Genomic DNA, 20961 nt, shown 5'->3' on the forward strand with positions numbered 1-20961 from the left:
TCCAGTGGTTAGGACTCAGTGCTTTCACTGCTAGGGATCCTGCAAGCTGTGCAGCGCGGCCAAAAAAAAAAAAAAAAAACTGAGATATTCACACCCTGGAGAAACAGTGCAAAGCAAGGACATGGAGAAGAAGGAGGGTAGAAGAGACAGGCATGGCAGTGCGCAGACCTAGAGCTCCCCCTCACAGGAAACTGGTAAACCATCGTGGAAAGAACACAAGGCAAAAGCCACAGGGCTGGAGTTATGGTTCCATGGGCCTCTAGCAAGATGTGTGGACAGTTGACCAACCTCTAGAACCCCACTTCCACTGTCTCTAAAATGGGACTATCATGCCTGCTCAGCCTACCTCATGAAGCTGTTGTGGGGATCACACAGTCAATGAAAAGACAGAACATTAAGAAGCTCTTTGTAAACTATCAAGAGATATTCAGGGGACTTCCCTGGTGGTCCAGTGGTTAACACTCTGCGCTTCCAATGTAGGGAGCGAGGGTTCGACCCCTGGTTGGGGAACTAAGATCCCACATGCCACATGGTATGGCCAAAAAAGGAAAAAAAAGAGAGCTATTCAGGAGTCAGGGGCTACAATTGTTCCCATGTTTCCCATTGGGTGGGCATGCAGGTCACTAGAGGGCAGCGGGGGAAGTGGCATCTCGGGACTTCCTACCAATCTCCTTCAGTAGCACCCAGCTTGTGCTGGTTCCAAGGACACCCCATAGTGCCCTTCCTCCCAGGGTCCTGGACCCCATGGATAAATCAGCAGACTAGAAGCATCTCTTCCTCAAAGAGAGAGACCTGTGCAGGCCCTTACCTGGCCTGGACAATTTAAGCTGAGTTGCACGGGACCCCTCCTTTCCATCCAAAACCCATTCCTGTACCCCTTGACTGAGGCCATGCAGCACAGTGTAAATATCACTCACTTTGCGGGCAGCAAACCTGGGTTCTGGTCTCATGTCTGCCTCACAAAAGCTGTGCTTCCTGGGGCAGGGCACCTCACCTCTTGGAACCCTGTTTACACACCTTGTAAATACAGGATACCAAGATCAGGCTTTCTCAGTCTTGGCATCACTGACACTTTAGGTCAGATGATTCTGTGATGTGGTGGCTGTCCTGTAGCTTGCAAGACACTAAGTGGCATCCCTGGCCTCTACCCACTAGAGGCTAGCAGCCCCACCATTCCCGTGATGACAACCAAAAATGTTTGTAGACATTACCAAAACCACCACCAGTGGAAGACCACTGACCCAATGGTTTCTAAAGCCCTCCAACCTGCTTCAACTTCTCCAGCATAAGCATTTCATGCATTAGACAAAAACCCCTCACATCAATTGTCACCTCCTCTTCAACAACCACAGCCAAAACAAAGGCATTCACATCTATTTTATCTGGGATTTTATAAATTATCTGCATTCTTGTATTTCATTTAAATGGTGGTCAGAGATGGAAATCTTAGCAGAAAGGCCCAAAGGAAAGAGATTTCTGGAATGACCCTAGAGTCAAGCAGATCTTGAATCCTAGCTCTACAGTTTCAGTTTCCTGTCTGTAAGGTAGGATAATACAATTGCACTGGGGGGTTGGCTTGGTGATTAAGTGAGGTAGGTATTGGATGGGTCTGTTGCTGTGTCTCCCCACAGCAGGCTCTCAGTGTGTGGTCACTCCTTCCTGGCTCTCTATATGTGTCACCAGTGAAGAACTCACTGAAGGGAAGCCCCTCTGGCTCTTTGACTGAACTCCTTGTTACAGCCTCCATTTACACCCCATGGCTTTGCTCCATCTTTCTCTCAGCTGTGCAGGTGTGTGGCCAGAACACTAGCCAGTCTTCCCTCTGGCCTCAGCAGCAGATGTCTGGTCCCTGGGCCAGCTTCCCAAGAGGAGCTGCAACCTTCCAAGCTGCAACTTGGGCAGAGCAATGAAGCCCATCTTCACATCCTATCAAGACATCTGGACTAAGTGGGGAAGACTACCAGAAAATTCATTACTTGCTGAAGACAGTCCTCTTGTAACCCTGTTTAACCTCCCTTCCTGCTCGCCCTCCCCAACCTTGAAGTTCGGTAACTTAGTGGGAATGAAATTGAACCAACAGGAAACAGAGCTGCCTGTCTGTTTGCAATAAATACAGTAAGATCTCACTTCAAGAACAAATCCAGGAGCACAGGCTGAGTCATACCTACCGATGAAGCTGCCTCCCTCCCCGACTGCAGTGGCAATGCCTTCCCTGAGACCAGGAGAGGGATGCAGAGAAAGCATAGAGTTCTGCACTGCATGTATTGTACGATGTCAGCCTGTCTGCCCTGCCTTCTCCAGGTCAGAAAACATCAGAGCAGGTAAAGTGCTTCTGGAGGCCTTAGAAAGTTATTTAACTGCTCTATGCCTCAATTCCTCATTTATAAAGTGGTGGTAATAATAGTACCCTATGTTATAAGGATTACATGAGTTGATAGGGACAGTAGCTGGAACATAGTAAGTGCTTATATTAGTGTGCACTGCTGCTGCTGCTGTTGTTGTTCTCAGTCTCTGTTCCTAGTGATTTTGGGCCTCTAGAGACAGATGAGACCTAACACAGCATCATCAACAATCCAAGTTTCCATGATTGCAATCACAATCGGATTCAGTGTTTATTGAGAACTTACTATGAATATTTTTTTAAATCTTTACAGCCATTCAGTGTGGCTGGTATTATTATTATCCCCATGTAATTGACAAAAACATAAAAACAAAAAACTGAGGCTTAAAAAGAGTTAGAAAGTTATCCAAGGACAGGAATAACCAAAGGTGACTCCAGACATCACATTCAATTTGGCTTAGATGTGTTTCATTCCAGAGCCTTAATATCACAAGGTGGCATGACCCATATTTCCCAGAACTCTGGAATTATCTGAAACTAAGGCAAATATTCTCTGCACAAGTTCACATTTAAGAAGTTTAGCAGACACTTTCTCAATATTTACAGATCTATGGTTGCAAATAATAGAAACTGATTTTGTCTAGTGTAAGAAAAAAGGGATTATACTGAAGGAGGTCAGGGGCTCTCAGAATCAACTGGAAGGCTGGGACCCAGGCCTGGACACTACTAGGGCATAGACAGCTCCTAGAAGCAAGAAGTATAGGAAGGTCCTGCTGCATGAGTGGCCACATCCAGATGCCAACTGGAGTGGGCAACACCAGACATTGGCAGTCTTTTCCTATTTGCTCAAGATTCAAATTCCAGGAAAGGAACATCTGGATGGCCTGGTTTGGGTCACATGTCCCTGTGTTTACAGAAGGACAGGACCCCATCAGACTAATATCCCCAGGGAAGAGGTAATTGCCCAAAAAGATTTTGGGGTGCTGTTAGGAATTGGAAATGGATGTCAGGTGGCCAAAAGAACACTCTCCACTACCATGATGCTCCCTAAAGTTTTCACATGGTGGCACTCAAGGAAAAGAATAAGGGACATCCCTGGTGGTGCAGTGGTTAAGAATCTGCCTGCCAATGCAGGGGACACAGGTTCAAGCCTTTGTCCAGAAAGATCCCACGTGCCGCAGAGCGCATGCCGGTGCACCACAACTACTGAGCCTGTGCTCTAGAGCCCGCAAGCCACAACTATTGAGCCCGCGTGCCTAGAGCCTGTGCTCCACGACAAGAGAAGCCACTGCAATAAGAAGTCCGTGCACTGCCATAAAGAGTAACCCCCACTTGCCTCAACTAGTGAAAGCCTGTGCGCAGCAACGAAGACCCAACGCAGCCAATAAATAAATAAATTTATTTAAAAAAAAAGAAAGAAAGAAAAGAAGTCCTTTGGTGAGGGCTGAGGCAAGTTATCTTGGGTGTAACATAGTTAATAAGAATCATCATTTGCTAGACTTCGAAGGAAACTTGGAATTATCTAATCCACAACCCCTTTTTTTTTTCACAAACAAGGAAACTAAAGATAGTGAATTAGCCCAAATCTCACCACAGATTAGTGGCAGAACCAGGACTCTCCCACCTGAGAGTGGGCACAACCATATATAACAAATCCAGGGACATTATTAACCTGTCAACTCCATGTATTCCCTGTTCACATACTAAGTCAGGGTCATGGAGATAATAAATTAAGTACTGCTCAGCCAAACTTCTGTATAGGGACGAAAACTCATTTCCCCAACTGCCTTCTGAATAATCTCCCGAGAATATTGATGACACTACCAGAAAAATGGCTTAGATGAGAGCAGATTTCCACTGAGAAGGCAGAAAATAATAAATTGTTCTTCCTCCTTTTCAAATGCAAGAGAACTTGCATTTTGCTAAATTAAAATGGAGTACTCTTCAAAACTTTCAAGATCGAAAAAGAAGAAAAGACTGAGATAACTATCACAGATGGGAGCAGGCTAAGGGCCTATGATAACTGAATGCAATGTGGGATCCTGGATTAGATCTTGGAATAGAGAAAGGGCATTAGTGAAAAACCTGGTGAATTCTGAAGTCTATAGTTTTATATATAGTATTAGGCCAAAAGATGTTAATATTAAAGGAAGTTGGGTGAAGGTTATTTAAGAACTCTCTACAACTTTTCTGATAATCCAAAACAAAAAGTTAACTCAAGGGAGGGGGAGTCCTCAGTTCAAATGATGTATCACCCCTTGGTACCAAGCTCAGCATGAGTATAGGGGACCCTTGCGTGAAGCACAGTTAAGAGCAAATTTAGCTCAATGTCACTCAGGCCCTCAGCATTCAGAGATACTGGAGTTGACAAGCAACACTAGCAGAAAGCCAGGAGAGGTCAACTGGCCGTCTCTTCCCTGCCATAGCAATTTCTCTCATCCTTGAGAAAAATAGAAAGCAAATAAACATCGAGCTGGGCCATTTTGTGTGCTAAGCTCCCAGATTTTATAAATTACACACACACACACACAGAGAGAGAGAGAGAGAGAGAGAGTGCTTTTTAATAAAGGAAAATCTTAACAATTTTAAAGTAGCTTTAAAAAGGGAGCCAAGGGTTCAGGCAAACAAATGGCGGGGAGGGGAGAAAGATGAGCACCAGGTCTCCTCAGGTCACAGGGGACCAGAAACCAATGTGACTGAACAAACAAACTCATTGGAAACCTAGCACGCCCTTGCCAAGCCTCCAGGTCACCATTCCAATGCTCTCTGCCAGGTTGACTCCTGGTAAATAGCAGGACAGCACAGGCTGGCACCCAGCATGGTGAGCAGATTGAGTCTCACACAGGGGCCCATCTGGCTGTACATGTGGACTTGGGAGATCATAAAGCCCCACACTCTCGCCAACACCTCCAGCTACATTCTGCAACCACCTCTTGGCTGAGCTCACTGAAAACACTTTCAGCTAAAAAGCAAAGGCAGCAAATGCTCCATGGAACAGTCTTCATGTCCAGGATACATTTCAGAGTCTGTAGGCTTTGACTCTGTTTTTCTTCAATTTGTATGCATCCATTTGTTCATCCAGCAATTTTGCTCTACGGTTCTCAGAATTTCTGTAGATTTGATCCTCTTGACCTTGATAACTAGCCTGCCAAGTTATTCCCATCTTAGGGTTGAAGAAGCTGAGGGTCAATGATGTTAGTGGTTTACTTGTAACTGACAAGTGGCAGAGCTGGAACAAACACAAGTTAAACTTCAAGGCCAACTCTATGTCTCCTACAGCACACTACCAGTGTGAATTGCCTACCAGGTGGAAGGTTCTGGGGGAATATAGGGAATTGTTTTTTTTAATAGTCCCTGTCCTCAAGTCAATGAGCAAAGAGACGAAAAGCTTCTCCTACAATTCAACTGAATAAACACTTATTAATAATTAAGTCTAAGTAAATTAAACTGCAATACAAGGGTTAATGGATTCTTGAAATATAAGAGGCATTTCAAAGGGACATGGTCATTACTTCATTTTTGTAATTGTTAGAAAATGTAAGTTTAAATATGTATATTAAATATTTAAATGTAAACACTAGTAGAATATAAATTCATATTAGAACTTCCAATTCATTGGATAGAAAAAAATGAAAAAGAAAATTTCATCAATTTAACAAATATATTGGGTTGGCCAAAAAGGTCATTCAGGTTTTTCAGTTAAATGTTATGGAAAAACCCAAACGAATTTTTTGGCCAACCCAATAAGTAAAGTGGAAATCAGGAAACAAATAGAAAGTGCCATAGAAAGTATCAATATAAAATTATTAAATGGCAGGAATAAGACCAAACATCTTGAATCCCAAATAAATGTCAAAAGGTTGAATTCTGCTATAGAAAGACAAAGATTCTTAGAATGGGTTTGAAAAACAAAAGTCCAATTATATGTTGTCTTAAAGAAATTAAGCTAAAACAAAATGACACAGTGAAGTTGGAAAATATTAGATGAGCAAATGGATATCAGATAAAAGCAAACAAAAAGAAACAGAGGTAGTACACTTAAAACTAACACAATATTGTAAATCAACTATACTTCAATAAAAAAAAGAAGCAGAGGTAGAAATATTTAGGATTAAAGATAGAATGTTAGGTCAAATTTTTAAATAGTTCAAAGAAGAATATTCTAAGTGACAAAAGGACACTCTTTGAACAAGTTATAAAAGGCATGAAAAATTATGCACTAAACAATAGCTAAGAGCAAAGCTCTTAAAAATGCAAAGATAATTCAATGATAAAAGAAAAGCATAATGAGAGAGTCTAAAACACCTCTCCAATTTTTTTTAATTGAACAGACAAAAAAGGAATAAGTACATAAATTATTTTGACAACATAATTATCAATCTTGATTTAATAGATATATAGAAAGAAACCATGTACACTAAAAGAAAGAATATATTCTTTATGCCCATAGAGCTTGAAAAAACTATGAGCATGTACTTGGCAATAACTGTATGCTTTTTCTTAAAAAGTTAGTATTTTACAGGTCATGTTCATTGACTACACTGTCATAAATTCAGAAGAAAATAATTAAGAGATAGGCAAGCAAAAAAGTAATAGCCACTGAGGTAATCTGTAAATGATCCTTTATTACTTAGGAATTTTTAGCAATTATTAGAAATAAAATGACAGAATTATTTAGAACTAAAAAATGTAGAACCCTTCTTTTCAAACCCTTTGGGATATGACTAAACTTACACTCAGGAAAATTCAGTCTTAAATTATTTTTTATTTAATTATAAGAAAGATTTTTAAATGAATTACACACAAATAATCAATAAGCACATTAAAAATATATTAGTCTTCAGTGAAATTAAAACCATGATGAAATACCACTACATACATGATAAAATTGATAAAGTGAAAAAGATAGTAACCAGGACTCTCTGGTAGGAATGTAAAACAGCATAACCAGTCTGCAAAACTGATTGGCAGTTTTTTTTAAAGTTAAACATATATCTACCCTGTAATCCAGAAGTTCCACCACTAGGCATTTATCTGAGATTTAATTAATTAATTCCTAAAAAGAGTTTAGAAAGGTGCCTGGCACACAGTTACTATTATTTCAAAAGAAAGGAGCCAGTGGCTGAGAGGCCAAATTATTTGATAAAGTCAAACCTTCTTGTCCTATGAGAATGTCTTGTATTTTAACGATGTACAATTGTATAGCAGATCAAGTAGTGTGATCACCCTTCTCACCAAGGGATTTCTCTTCTTTTTCTGTGAACAGTAGCAGAAAACAGCTGAACAGCGATAATATCCACTAGGTCCCTTGAGTCAAAAAATAAGGTGTGAACTGTAAATACCCTGCTGCCCATTTCCTCTAATCTCCTTTCTTGAGAAGCAGAGACCATCTGTAGAGCAGAAGATCAATACTAAGGGACACTGGCAAGTCTCCCTGCTCATCTCCGCTCAAAATAACATCTCACCTGTGCTCCTGTTTGCAGATACCCATCCACTGAGAGCAGCACTATGTGGATGAATAACCATGCATGGGGACAACCCTGGTCTGCCTCCCAGCCCTGCAGACATGGGCACCCAGGGGTCCCTTTCCTGATGTGTAGAGCCGAGGTGTTCATATGCAGCTCTCAGAGTGTGCAGAAGTTCAGCTGTGAAACTTCACCAATGCAGCACCAGGAACAGCAGTTTTGGATACTTTTTTTTTTTAATTGAAGTACAGTTGATTTACAATGTTGTGTTAGTTTCTGGTGTACAGCAAAGTGATTCAGTTATATATATATTCTTTTTCAGACTATTTTCCATTATAATATTACAAGATACTGAATATAGTTCCTTGTGCTTTACAATAGGTTCTTGCTGTTTATCTATTTTATATATAATATTTATATATGTTAATCCCAAACTCCTAATTTATCCCTCCCCCGTTTTCCCCTTTGTTAAGCATAAGTTTGTTTTCTAAGTCTATGAGTCTATTTCCATTTTGTAAATAAGTTCATTTGTATCTTTTTTTTAGATTCCACATATAAGTTATATCATATGATATTTGTCTTTCTCTGTCTTACTTCAATTAGTATGATAATCTCTAAGTCCATCCATGTTGCTGCAAATGGCATTATTTCATTCTTTTTATGGCTGAGTAATATTCCATTTTATATATATATATATATATATATATATATATATATATATATATATATCACATCCTTTTTAACCATTCATCTGTTGATGGACATTTAGGTTGCTTCCATGTCTTGCCTATTGTAAATAGTACTGCTATGAACATTGGGGTACATGTACCTTTTCAAATTATAGTTTTCTCTTGATATATGCCCAGGAGTGGGATTGCAGAATGACATGGTAACTCTTTTTAGTTTTTTTAAGGAACCTCCATACTGTTCTCCATAGTGGTTGTACCAATTTACATTCACACCAACAGTGTAGGAGGGTTCCTTTTTCTCCACACCCTCCCCAGCATTTATTATTTCTAGACTTTTTTTTTTTTTTTTTTGGCGGTATGCGGGCCTCTCACTGCTGTGGCCTCTCCCGTTACAGAGCACAGGCTCCGGACGCGCAGGCTCAGCGGCCATGGCTCACGGGCCCAGTCGCTCCTCGGCATGTGGGATCTTCCCGGACCGGGACACGAACCCGTGTCCCCTGCATCGGCAGGCGGACTCTCAACCACTGCGCCACCAGGGAAGCCCTGTTTGTAGGCCTTTTAATGATGGCCATTCTGATCAGAGTGAGGTGATACGTCACTGTAGTTTTGATTTGCATTTCTCTAATAATTAACAATGTTGAGCATTTTTTCATGTGCCTGTCAGCCATCTGTATGTTGACCCACTTGAGGCTTGAGATTACTGTAGCCTTGGGCTACAGCTTGATAACAACCTCATGAGACACCCAAAGTCGGAGGCACCCAGCTAAGCTCAGCCTAAATTCCTGACCAACAGAAGCCAGGAGATAATAAATGTTTATTGTTTTAAGCCACTAAGTTTTGATATAATTTGTTGCTGCAGGGATAGGTAGCTAATACAATGAATGAAAAATTCTTTGAGTTAGATAAAAGCAGTATTATCATTATCCCCTGTTTATGAATGAGGAAGCCAGTGCCCTGCCTAAGGTCAAAGAGCCTGGCAGACCTTCTCAAGACAGTGTAAGAGGAAGCCAAAGATAAGCTTGGCCTCAAACAAGTTTTGCCTTGGGCTACCCTGCTAGGCCTGTCCAGCTGAGGCCAACAATACCAAGAACATTCCTGAAATACCCCAGAGTGTTACTTTAATGGTCTCCTTGGAGCCTTTGCTGCCAAATAGAGTTTTAAAAGAACTGGTATTTTAACAAGGTTCACCTTGGTAAACTTACCACATGCAATAACGAGGTCCGTGAGGAATAAAGACACAGACCTACTGGAGAACGGACTTGAGGATATGGGGAGGAGGAAGGGTGAGCTGTGACAGGGCGAGGGAGAGTCATGGACATATATACACTAAGAAACGTAAGGTAGATAACTAGTGGGAAGCAGCCGCATGGCACAGGGATATTGGCTCGGTGTTTTGTGACCGCCTGGAGGGGTGGGATAGGGAGGGTGGGAGGGAGGGAGACGCAAGAGGGAAGAGATATGGGAACATATGTATATGTATAACTGATTCACTTTGTTATAAAGCAGAAACTAACACACCATTGTAAAGCAAGTATACCCCAATAAATATGTTTAAAAATAAAAATAATAATGAGGTCCGTGGATGTGGTCTAAGAGAAACATCGGCCTCAAAACAAACAGTGTGCTTTTGAGGGTGATGTTTAAAAAAACTCTAATGTGTGGGATCTTATCAGAAAGTATAATAGTGATGAAATAAAATTTATATTTTAAGGCAAGACAAGAAAAAATTACACATATAATCCTCTCTCTGTGTTTGTTTGGTCCTGCTCCTTTCCTAATGTGCAGTGTGCATCTGCATTACACCTTAACCTCACCTCCTCAAAGATGGGAGTACCTGCTCAACCTTAAAGATCTATTTTCTTTCTTCTAACACTAGCAACATAACTTTTTAAAAGAATAGTGTTCTTTCCAAGCTCTGTAGGTGCTCATAGTGACTTGCTGCTTGCTTTGTATGTGGTCACCTGGACTATGGTGAATTATGTAAAATATCAGTATGTCGTTTTTTGTTTTTTTTTACATCTTTATTGGAGTATAATTGCTTTACAATGGTGTGTTATTTTCTGCTTTATAACAAAGTGAATCAGTTTTACATATACATATGTTCCCATATCTCTTCACTCTTGCGTCTCCCTCCCTCCCACCCTCCCTATCCCACCCTTCTAGGTGGTCACAAAGCACCGAACTGACCTCCCTGTGCTATGCGGCTACTTCCCACTACCTATCTATTTTACATTTGGTAGTGTATATATGTCCACGCCACTCGCTCGCTTTGTCACAGCTTACCCTTCCCCCTCCCCATATTGTCAAGTCCGTTCTCTAGTAGGTCTGTGTCTTTATTCCTGTCTTACCCCTAGGTTCTTCATGACATTCTTTTTTCTTAAATTCCATATATATGTGTTAGTACACGGTATTTGTCTTTCTCTTTCTGACTTACTTCACTCTGTATGACAGACTCTAGGTCCATCCACCTCATTACAAATAGTTCAACTTCATTTCTTTTTATGGCTGAGCAATATTCCATTGTATATATGTGCCACATCTTCTTTATCCATTCATCCGATGATGGACACTTAGGTTGTTTCCATTTCCTGGCTATTGTAAATAGAGCTGCAATGAACATTCTGGTACATGACTCTTTTTGAATTATGGTTTTCTCAGGGTATATGCCCAGTAGTGGGATTGCTAGGTCATATGGCAATTCTATTTGTAGTTTTTTAAGTAACTTCCATACTGTTCTCCATAGTGGCTGTACCAATTCACATTCCCACCAGCAGTGCAGCAGTGTTCCCTTACCTCCAGAACCTCTCCAGCATTTATTGTTTCTAGATTTTTTTGATGATGGCCATTCTGACTGGTGTGAGACGATATCTCATTGTAGTTTGATTTGCATTTCTCTAATGATTAATGATGTTGAGCATTCTTTCATGTGCTTGTTGGCAGTCTGTATATCTTCTTTGGAGAAATGTCTATTTAGGTTTTCTGCCCATTTTTGGATTGGATTGTTTGTTTTATTGCTATTGAGCATCATGAGTTGCTTGTAAATTTTGTAGATTAATCCTTTGTCAGTTGCTTCATTTGCAAATATTTTCTCCCATTCTGAGGGTTGTCTTTTGGTCTTGTTTATGGTTCCCTTTGCTGTGCAAAAGCTTTGAAGTTTCATTAGGTCCCATTTGTTTATTTTTGTTTTTATTTCCTTTTCTCTAGGAGGTGGATCAAAAAGGATCTTGCTGTGATTTATGTCATAGAGTGTTCTGCCTATATTTTCCTCTAAGAGTTTGATAGTTTCCGGCCTTACATTTAGGTCTTTAATCCATTTTGAGCTTATTTTTGTGTATGGTGTTAGGGAGTGATCTAATCTCATACATTTACATGTACCTGTCCAGTTTTCCCAGCACCACTTATTGAAGAGGCTGTCCTTTCTCCACTGTACATTCCTGCCACCTTTATCAAAGATAAGGTGACCATATGTGCGTGGGTTTTTCTCTGGGCTTTCTATCCTGTTCCATTGATCTATATTTCTGTTTTAGTGCCAGTACCATACTGTCTTGATTACTGTAGCTTTGTAGTATAGTCTGAAGTCAGGGAGCCTGATTCCTCCAGCTCCGTTTTTCATTCTCAAGATTGCCTTGGCTATTTGGGGTCTTTTGTGTTTCCATACAAATTGTGAAATTTTTTGTTCTAGGTCTGTGAAAAATGCCAGTGGTAGTTTGATAGGGATTGCATTGAATCTGTAGATTGCTTTGGGTAGTAGAGTCATTTTCACAATGTTGATTCTTCCAATCCAAGAACATGGTATCTGCATCTATTTGTATCATCTTTAATTTCTTTCATTAGTGTCATAATCTTCTGCACACAGGTCTTTTGTCTCCTTAGGTAAGTTTATTCCTAGATATTTTATTCTTTTTCTTGCAGTGGTTAACGGGAGTGTTTTCTTGATTTCACTTTCTGATTTTTCATCATTATTGTATAGGAATGCAAGAGATTTCTGTGCATTAACTTTGTATCCTGCAACTTTACCAAATTCATTGATTAGCTCTAGTAGTTTTCTGGTAGCATCTTTAGGATTCTCTATGTATAGTATCATGTCATCTGCAAACAGTGACAGCTTTACTTCTTCTTTTCTGATTTGGATTCCTTTTATTTCCTTTTCTTCTCTGATTGCTGTGACTAAAGCTTCCAAAACTATGTTGAATAAGAGTGGTGAGAGTGGGCAACCTTGTCTTGTTCCTGATCTTAATGGAAATGCTTTCAGTTGTTCACCACTGAGGATGATGTTGGCTGTGGGTTTGTCATATATGGCCTTTATTATGTTGAGGAAAGTTCCCTCTATGCCTACTTTCTGCAGGCTTTTTATCATAAATGGTGTTGAATTTTGTCAAAAGCTTTCTCTGCATCTATTGAGATGATCATATGGTTTTTCTCCTTCAATTTGTTAATATGGTTTATCACATTGATAGATTAGGGTATATAGTAGAATCCTTGCATTCCTGGAATAAACCCCACTTGATCATGGTCTATGATCCTTTTAATGTGCTGTTGGATTCTGTTTCCTAGTATTTTGTTGAGGATTTTTGCATCTATGTTCATCAGTGATATTGGCCTGTTATTTTCCTTCTTTGTGACATCCTTCTCTGGTTTTGGTATCAAGGTGATGGTGACCTCGTAGAATGAATTTGAGAGTGTTCCTCCCTCTGCTACATTTTGGAAGATTTTGAGAAGGATAGGTGTTAGCTCTTCTCTAAATGTTTGATAGAATTCTCCTGTGAAGCCATCTGTTCCTGGGCTTTTGTTTGTTGGAAGATTTTTAATCACAGTTTCAATTTCAGTGCTTGTGATTCATCTGTTCATATTTTCTATTTCTTCCTGATTCAGTCTTGGCAGCTTGTGAATTTCTAAGAATTTGTCCATTTCTTCCAGGTTGTCCATTTTATAGGCTTAGAGTTGCTTGTAGTAATCTCTCATAATCTTTTGTATTTCTGCAGTGTCAGTTGTTACTTCTCCTTTTTCATTTCTAATTCTATTGATTTGAGTCTTCTCCCTTTTTTTCTTGATGAGTCTGGCTAATGGTTTATCTATTTTGTTTATCTTCTCAAAGAACCAGCTTTTAGTTTTATTGATCTTTGCTAACATTACCTTCATTTCTTTTTCATTTATTTCTGATCTGATTTTTATGATTTCTTTCCTTCTGCTAACTTAGGGTTTGTTTTGTTCTTCTTTCTCTAATTGCTTTAGGTTCAAGGTTAAGTCTTTATTCGGGATGTTTCCTGTTTCTTAAGGTGGGCTTGTATCGCTATAAACTTCCCTCTTAGAACTGCTTTTGCTGTGTCCCATAGGTTTTGGTTCGTCGTGTCTCCATTGTCATTTGTTTCTAGGTATTTTTTTATTTCCTCTTTGATTTCTTCAGTGATCACTTCGTTATTAAGTAGTGTATTGTTTAGCCTCCATGTATTTGTATTTTTTACAGATCTTTTCCTGTAATTGATATCTAGTCTCATGGCGTTGTGGTCGGAAAAGATACTTGATAGAATTTCAATTTTCTTAAATTTACCAAGGCTTAATTTGTGACCCAACATATTATCTATCCTGGAGAATGTTCCATGAGCACTTGAGAAAAATGTGTATTCTGTTGTTTTTGGATGGAGTGTCCTATAAATATCAATTAAGTCCATCTTGTTTAATGTACCATTTAAAGCTTGTGTTTCCTTATATATTTTCATTTTGGATGATCTGTCCATTGGTGAAAGTGTGGTGCTAAAGTCTCCTACTATGAATATGTTACTGTCGATTTCCCCTTTTATGGCTGTTAGTATTTGCCTTATGTATTGAGGTGCTCCTATGTTGGGTGCATTAATATTTACAATTGTTATATCTTATTCTTGGATCGAGCCCTTGATCATTATGTAGGGTCCTTCTTTGTCTCTTGTAATAGTCTTTATTTTAAAGTCTATTTTGTCTGATATGAGAATTGCTACTCCAGCTTTCATTTGGTTTCCATTTGCATGGAACATCTTTTTCCATCCCCTTACTTTCAGTCTGTATGTGTCTCTAGGTCTGAAGTGGGTCTCTTGTAGACAGCATATATATGGGTCTTATTTTTGTATCCATTTACCCAGTCTGTGTCTTTTGGTGTGAGCATTTAATCCATTTACATTTAAGGTAATTGTCAATATGTATGTTCCTATTACCATTTTCTTAATTGTTTGGGGTTTGTTATTGTAGGTCTTTTCCTTCTCTTGTGTTTCTTGGCTAGAGAAGTTCCTTTAGCATTTGTTGTAAAGCTGGTTTGGTGGTGCTGAACTCTCTCAGCTTTTCTTTGTCTGTAAAGGTTTTAATTTCTCCATCAAATCTGAATGAGATCCTTGCTGGGTAGAGTAATCTTGGTTGTAGGTTTTTCTCCTTCATCACTTTAACTATGTCCTGCCACCCCCTTCTGGCTTGCAGAGTTTCTGCTGAACGTTCAGCTGTTAACCTTATGGGGATTCCCTTGTGTGTTAGTTGTTGTTTTTCCCTTGCTGCTTTTAATATGTTTTCTCTGTATTTAATTTTTGATAGTTTGATTAATATGTGTCTTGGTGTGTTTCTCCTTGCATTTTTCCTGTATGGGACTCTCTGTGCTTCCTGAACTTGATTAACTATTTCCTTTCCCATATTAGGGAAGTTTTCAACTATAATCTCTTCAAATATTTTCTCAGTCCCTTTCTTTTTCTCTTCTTCTTCTGGAACCCCTAAAATTCAAATGTTGGTGTGTTTAATGTTGTTCCAGAGGTCTCTGAGACTCTCCTCAGTTCTTTTCATTCTTTTTTCTTTATTCTGCTCTGCAGTAGTTATTTCCACTATTTTTTCTTCCAGGTCACTTATCTGTTCTTCTACCTGAGTTATTCTGCTATTGATCCCATCTAGAGTATTTTTAATTTCATTTATTGTGTTTTCATCATTGCTTGTTTCATCTTTAGTTCTTCTATGTCCTTGTTAAATGTTTCTTGCATTTTGTCTATTCTATTTCCAAGATTTTGGATCATCTTTAGTATCATTATTCTGAATTCTTTTTCAGGTAGACTGCCTATTTCCTCTTCTTTTTTTAGGTTTGGTGGGTTTTTATCTTGTTCTTTCATCTGTGGTGTGTTTTTCTGTCTTCTCATTTTGCTTATCTTACTGTGTTTGGGGTCTCCTTTTTGCAGGCTGCAGGTTCATAGTTCCTGTTGTGTTTGGTGTCTGTCCTCAGTGGCTAAACTTGTTTCAGTGGGTTGTGAAGGCTTCCTTGTGAAGGGGACTAGTGCCTGTGTTCTGGTGGATGAGGCTGGATCTTGTCTTTCTGGTGGGCAGGTCCATGTCTGTTGGTGTGTTTGGGTATGTCTGTGGACTTATTATGATTTTAGGCAGCCTCTCTGCTAATTGGTGGGTGTTCCACCAATTGGTGTCTTGCTAGTTGTTCCACCAATTGGTGTCTTGCTAGTTGTTTGACATATGGTGTCCAGCACTGTAGCTTGCTGGTCGTTGAGTGAAGCTGGGTGTTCATGTTGAGATGGAGATGTCTGGGAGATTTTCCCCATTTGATATTATATGGAGCTGGGAGGTCTCTTGTGGAGCAGTGTCCTGAAGTTGTCTCTCCCACCTCAGAGGCACAGCACTGACTCCTGGCTGTAGCACCAAGAGTCTTTCATCCCCACGGCACATAAGTGCTTAATAAATGTTAGCTATTATCTTCCATCTACAGTTCATTCACCATACCACAGACAAAATGTAGAAGGTCACTCCGTTGTTAAAACTGTCTACTGGCTTCCGGTCTCACTCTGCACACACACCTTGGCCAGGGCTGAAGAGTCACTCTAGCTGCCCCCTTCACCCCAGTATGTCATTTTGATGTACATCCTCAAAAATATATATGATTGTGCCTCCAACTTCTAACAGGGGTAACAGTTCTCAGAGCTTTCTGAGAATCTGCTTCCCAGGTTATAATCCTCAATTTGGCTCAAATAAAATTCCCTTTTTTCTTCTTAACTTGATAGTTAATTGAATTTTCATTGAAAATAGCAAAGACTTATAGAACTTTAGATGTATTCTAGGCAGTGTTCTAAGCACTTCATTATATTCGTTTAATTTTCTGAAGCAATAAGGCTATTATCCCCATTTTATAGATGAGGAAACTAAGGCACCAAAGAGTTGAGCAATTTGCCCAAGGTCATACAGCTAGCAAGTGATAGAACCAAGATTTAAAACCAAATATTTTAGCTCCAGAGTTAATGCTTTGACATATTTTTCTCTAGGCCTTCACATTTTTTAATATCTATGATGTAATAATAACTTGTTGGCAAGTTTCCATCCCATAGTCTCCCTAAGTTTTAAAATAGTGAAAAGTAATAACAGCACATGAAGTATATCTTGCCATGCCCCATGGAAAACCCTTTAGGGGCTCCCTGCTGCCCTGGATGTGACTCATGAGCCCTCCAGGCTCTGACTCCTGTTTCGTTCTCATCCTGAGCCCACGACTTCCCCCTCCATTCACACAGGCCCATTTCCTCTTTGCTGTAATCAGTCAGCCAGCTACGCTGTGTCCCTGCTTTGCACAGGCTGTGCCTGGAAAACTGTCCTCATTCATCCCTCTTCCTGCTAAACACTCCTCATCGTTCATCTCTTCTGGGAAGTGGTGCTGCCACTTTCACACCAATAAGAAGCCTTAGCCCTGCCCCCAGCACACCATGAATCCCCCTGGCCTAGCACTGTCCTACCCTCTTCTTTCCCTCTCCTACTGGACCACGGCTTCTGCAAGAGCAGAAACAGCTTATTTGTCTTTATAGTCCCAGCAATTAGCACAGCACCTGGCACCTACCAGTTTGTTGAATGAATACAAAGCCCTCCAAAGAACCTAGTGACATTTTAAATTATTCACTCCAACTGTCTCCACTAGACAGACCTGGAATCACACAAAATCACCCTGGAAGAGACCCAAGAGAGATCCTGGTCTAGTCCAATGCTAGACTAGACCAGGTGAAATAGACAGGTGAAAAAACGAACTGACTTTTTTTTTTGTTGCTGTTGTTGCTGTTTTGTTTTTTTGCGGTACGCGGGCCTCTCACTGTTGTGGCCTCTCCCGTTGCGGAGCACAGGCTCCGGACGCGCAGGCTCAGCGGCCATGGCTCACGGGCCTAGACGCTCTGCGGCATGTGGGATCTTCCCGGGCCGGGGCACGAGCCCGTGTCCCCTGCATCATCAGGCGAACTCTCAACCACTGCACCACCAAGGAAGCCCTGTCTTATTGTTTTTGAGAATCGGCTTGTCTCAACTAGTCAAGGGCAGCTACAGGAGCACAGTGGGGTCAAGTTTCCGGGTGTCTGATTCCACCCCACCCCCACCCCACCCCACCCCTCAAAGGTGTCTGTATTGTTTCCTATTGCTGCTATGACAAATTATCAAAAACTTAGTGGGTTAAAAACAACACAAATTTATTATCTTACAGTTCTAGAGATGAGAAGTCCTAAATGAATCTCACTGGCCTAAAATTAAGGTGTTGGTAGGGCTGGATTCCTGTTGAAGGAGGCTCTAGGGGAAAATTGGTTCCCTTGCCTTTTCCAGCTTCTACAGGTCACTGCATTCCTTGACTTGTGACCCCTTCCTTCTTCGGAAGCAGCATTGTAGCATCTTCATATCTCCTTCTCTCTGATCTCTGCTCTTGTCCTCTCTTCTCCTGCCTCCCTCTTTCCCTTATAAGTACACAGATGACAATTCAATATAATCTCCTCACCTCAAGATCGTTAACTTAATCACAATTGCAAGATTAGGATGTGGACATCTTTGAGGAACCATTATCTCTCTATGACAGCAACCTAATGTTTCTGATATAGAAACAGATTCATGTTGTGTACCTGAAATTAATACAATGTTATATGTCAATTATACTTCAATTAAAAATTTAAAAATAAATAAAGCAGATTCGTGATCTGACAGCATCTTCTATACACAGGAAAAAAGCAAACATAAAAACACCCTCACCAATGTTCAAGCATATCTTGTTCTCTTTTTTCACTTCTAAATGTCTAGTTTTAAAGAACTGGTAGGAGAAGTCATTCCCAATATATTTATTTAAAATACAGTATTATGAACAACTATGGCATACTCCTCTGTATTGTTTATGTTTTAGGCATACACTTCTATTTTGATTCCATACAGAGTCAGGAATATCTAATTTGTAAAGAGAAAGAGTGGAAAGAAATACAATGTAGTGAGTATTGCCATGTGCCTGGTACTCTAGGCCTTATTTAATTTAAACCTTACAATAGTCTTCTGAACTTGGCTCTATTATCTCTCATTTGAAACTGACTCTCAAAGAGATGAGGTAACTTATCTAACTCATAGAGTCAGTAAGTGGCAGAACAGGTTTGAAATACATATTTACTTGGCTCTAGAATTCATGCTTTTTCCACTAGCCCTTGTTGCTTCCCCCAAATTTCAACTTTCTTTTAACTGACTGGTTAACTGACAGATGCAGAGAAAAAGAGAAAATGGGGGAGGAGAAAGAAAAACAGAGATTGAGAGAGACCAACCAGATGGATAAATTTGGTTGAAAATTTCCATGAGCAAGCAACTATAGGAACTCCTTCTGAAGGCAGTGTGAATGCTGCCACCAATATCTGCAGGGAGTTCCAGGCAACTGTTGGTTGCTAGGCAACTCCTCACCAACCACAGTCCATACCAATCTAATTAGCAGATTTCACCTGAAGTCCAACTGTTGCTAGGTAACCCTCAAACTGGGACATTTTCCCCTCCCCTCTAACTCAATACTGATCCCAAAGGAAAAGGAGTGGGTGTTTGTAAAAAAAAAAATTCACTGAAGATAGATGATAGATAGATAAATAGATAGGTAGATAGAAGATAGATAAAATTCCCCCTGTGGCTTCACTATATCCACCAAGAGTAAGCAAATCCAGGATATATAATTCAGTGGCACTGGTATTGATTCTTCACAGGGGCAAGAGACTTATGGGACCAGAGACCAGGCAGACCTATCTTTGGAAACCACTTCAGACAAGAACTCTTGTTGAAGATTCTGAAAGGACTGATTCTTTGGAGCAATCTGAGAGGGAGGAAAGAAGACTAATATTTATGGAAAACCTACTATTACCTGACAACAGATTAGATGTTTTCATAAAGATGTCATCTAATCTTCACAAAATTCTTGTCAATGGGTAGCTGTTACCATCTACATTTTACTAATAAGAAATTGCCCTTCAGAAATACTAAGTAATTTGATCATGATCACTTGCCCAAAGGAACTAGAAGTTAAAGCCGGGAGAGCCTGACTAAATTTCATGCATGAACTTTCCACTACTCCCTGCATGGGGCTATCTCCACAGGATGACAAGTACTGTCATTCATTCAATATAACCTCAGTATTCAAACAAACTACCAGTAACAAAAATACAAGCTGGCAAAACAGAATTCCCGTCCCCTGTCCACTGTCAGGGATTTACCACTACGTTAAGGCAGTGATTCTCAAACTTTTGGTCCCAGGACCAAATTTTTACACTCTTAAAAATTAATGAGGACTCCAAAAAGCTTCTGTTTTTGTAGGTTATATCTATTAAAACCTAGCATATTAGAAACTAAAACAGAGACAAATTTTTAATATTTATATATTAATTAATCTCAAAAATAACAATAAACCCATTTCATGATTAACATAATTTATTTTTATGTAAAATAACTACTTTCAAAAAAATAGAAGAGTGACATTCTTTTACATTTTTGTAGGCCTCTTTGATGTCTGGCTCCATAGAAGTGTTGGATTCTCATACCTGCTTCTGCATTCAGTCTGTGGCATTATCACATGGCAGACAGTCACTGGAAGATTTCACTTTCCTTCTTGACTGTACAATTTCAGAGAATGAGAGTGAAACAAGCAAATTTATTTTTGTTTGCTTGTTTGCCCTATATTATTATGAAAATATTTTTGACCTTGAGGACCCTCTGAAAGGGGGTTCCCAGGGATTCCCCAGACCACACTTCGAGAAACACTGCCTTAAGGCATAATAATTTGAACGCCCAGAATACATTCAGAGTTTGACTGTGTTCCTTGCATTTTCCCAGCCAATTGTTTAAGAATATCCCACATCTTTCTTGCCTGTAGCATTTTATGGTCCCTTAGAACCCCAGACTACCCCTTCTGGTATGAGATCTGTACAATAATATCTGCAAAAAACAATATAGAGATCCTGGCTCCAGACTGACTGAAATGTTTGGAAACATTAGAATGTAGCTTCTATCTTCCCAGTAGCTTTCCCCCCACCTTTTCTGGTAATTGGTACAGAAAGAACCATGAGACCTCCTGGCCTCTGTGATTGGCAGAAGGGATGGCTATTGGACCCAACCAAGCTAATCAGAACCCGTCCCTGAGTTTTTTTATCCTGGCTTGTGATTTCTTTTTCTCCTAAGGTATTAGCATGTTGTACTGAATCAACTTTATGTGCTGGTG

Source organism: Delphinus delphis, chromosome 19 (assembly GCF_949987515.2).
Source record: "Delphinus delphis chromosome 19, mDelDel1.2, whole genome shotgun sequence".
In the NCBI taxonomy this organism is placed as follows: domain Eukaryota; kingdom Metazoa; phylum Chordata; class Mammalia; order Artiodactyla; family Delphinidae; genus Delphinus; species Delphinus delphis.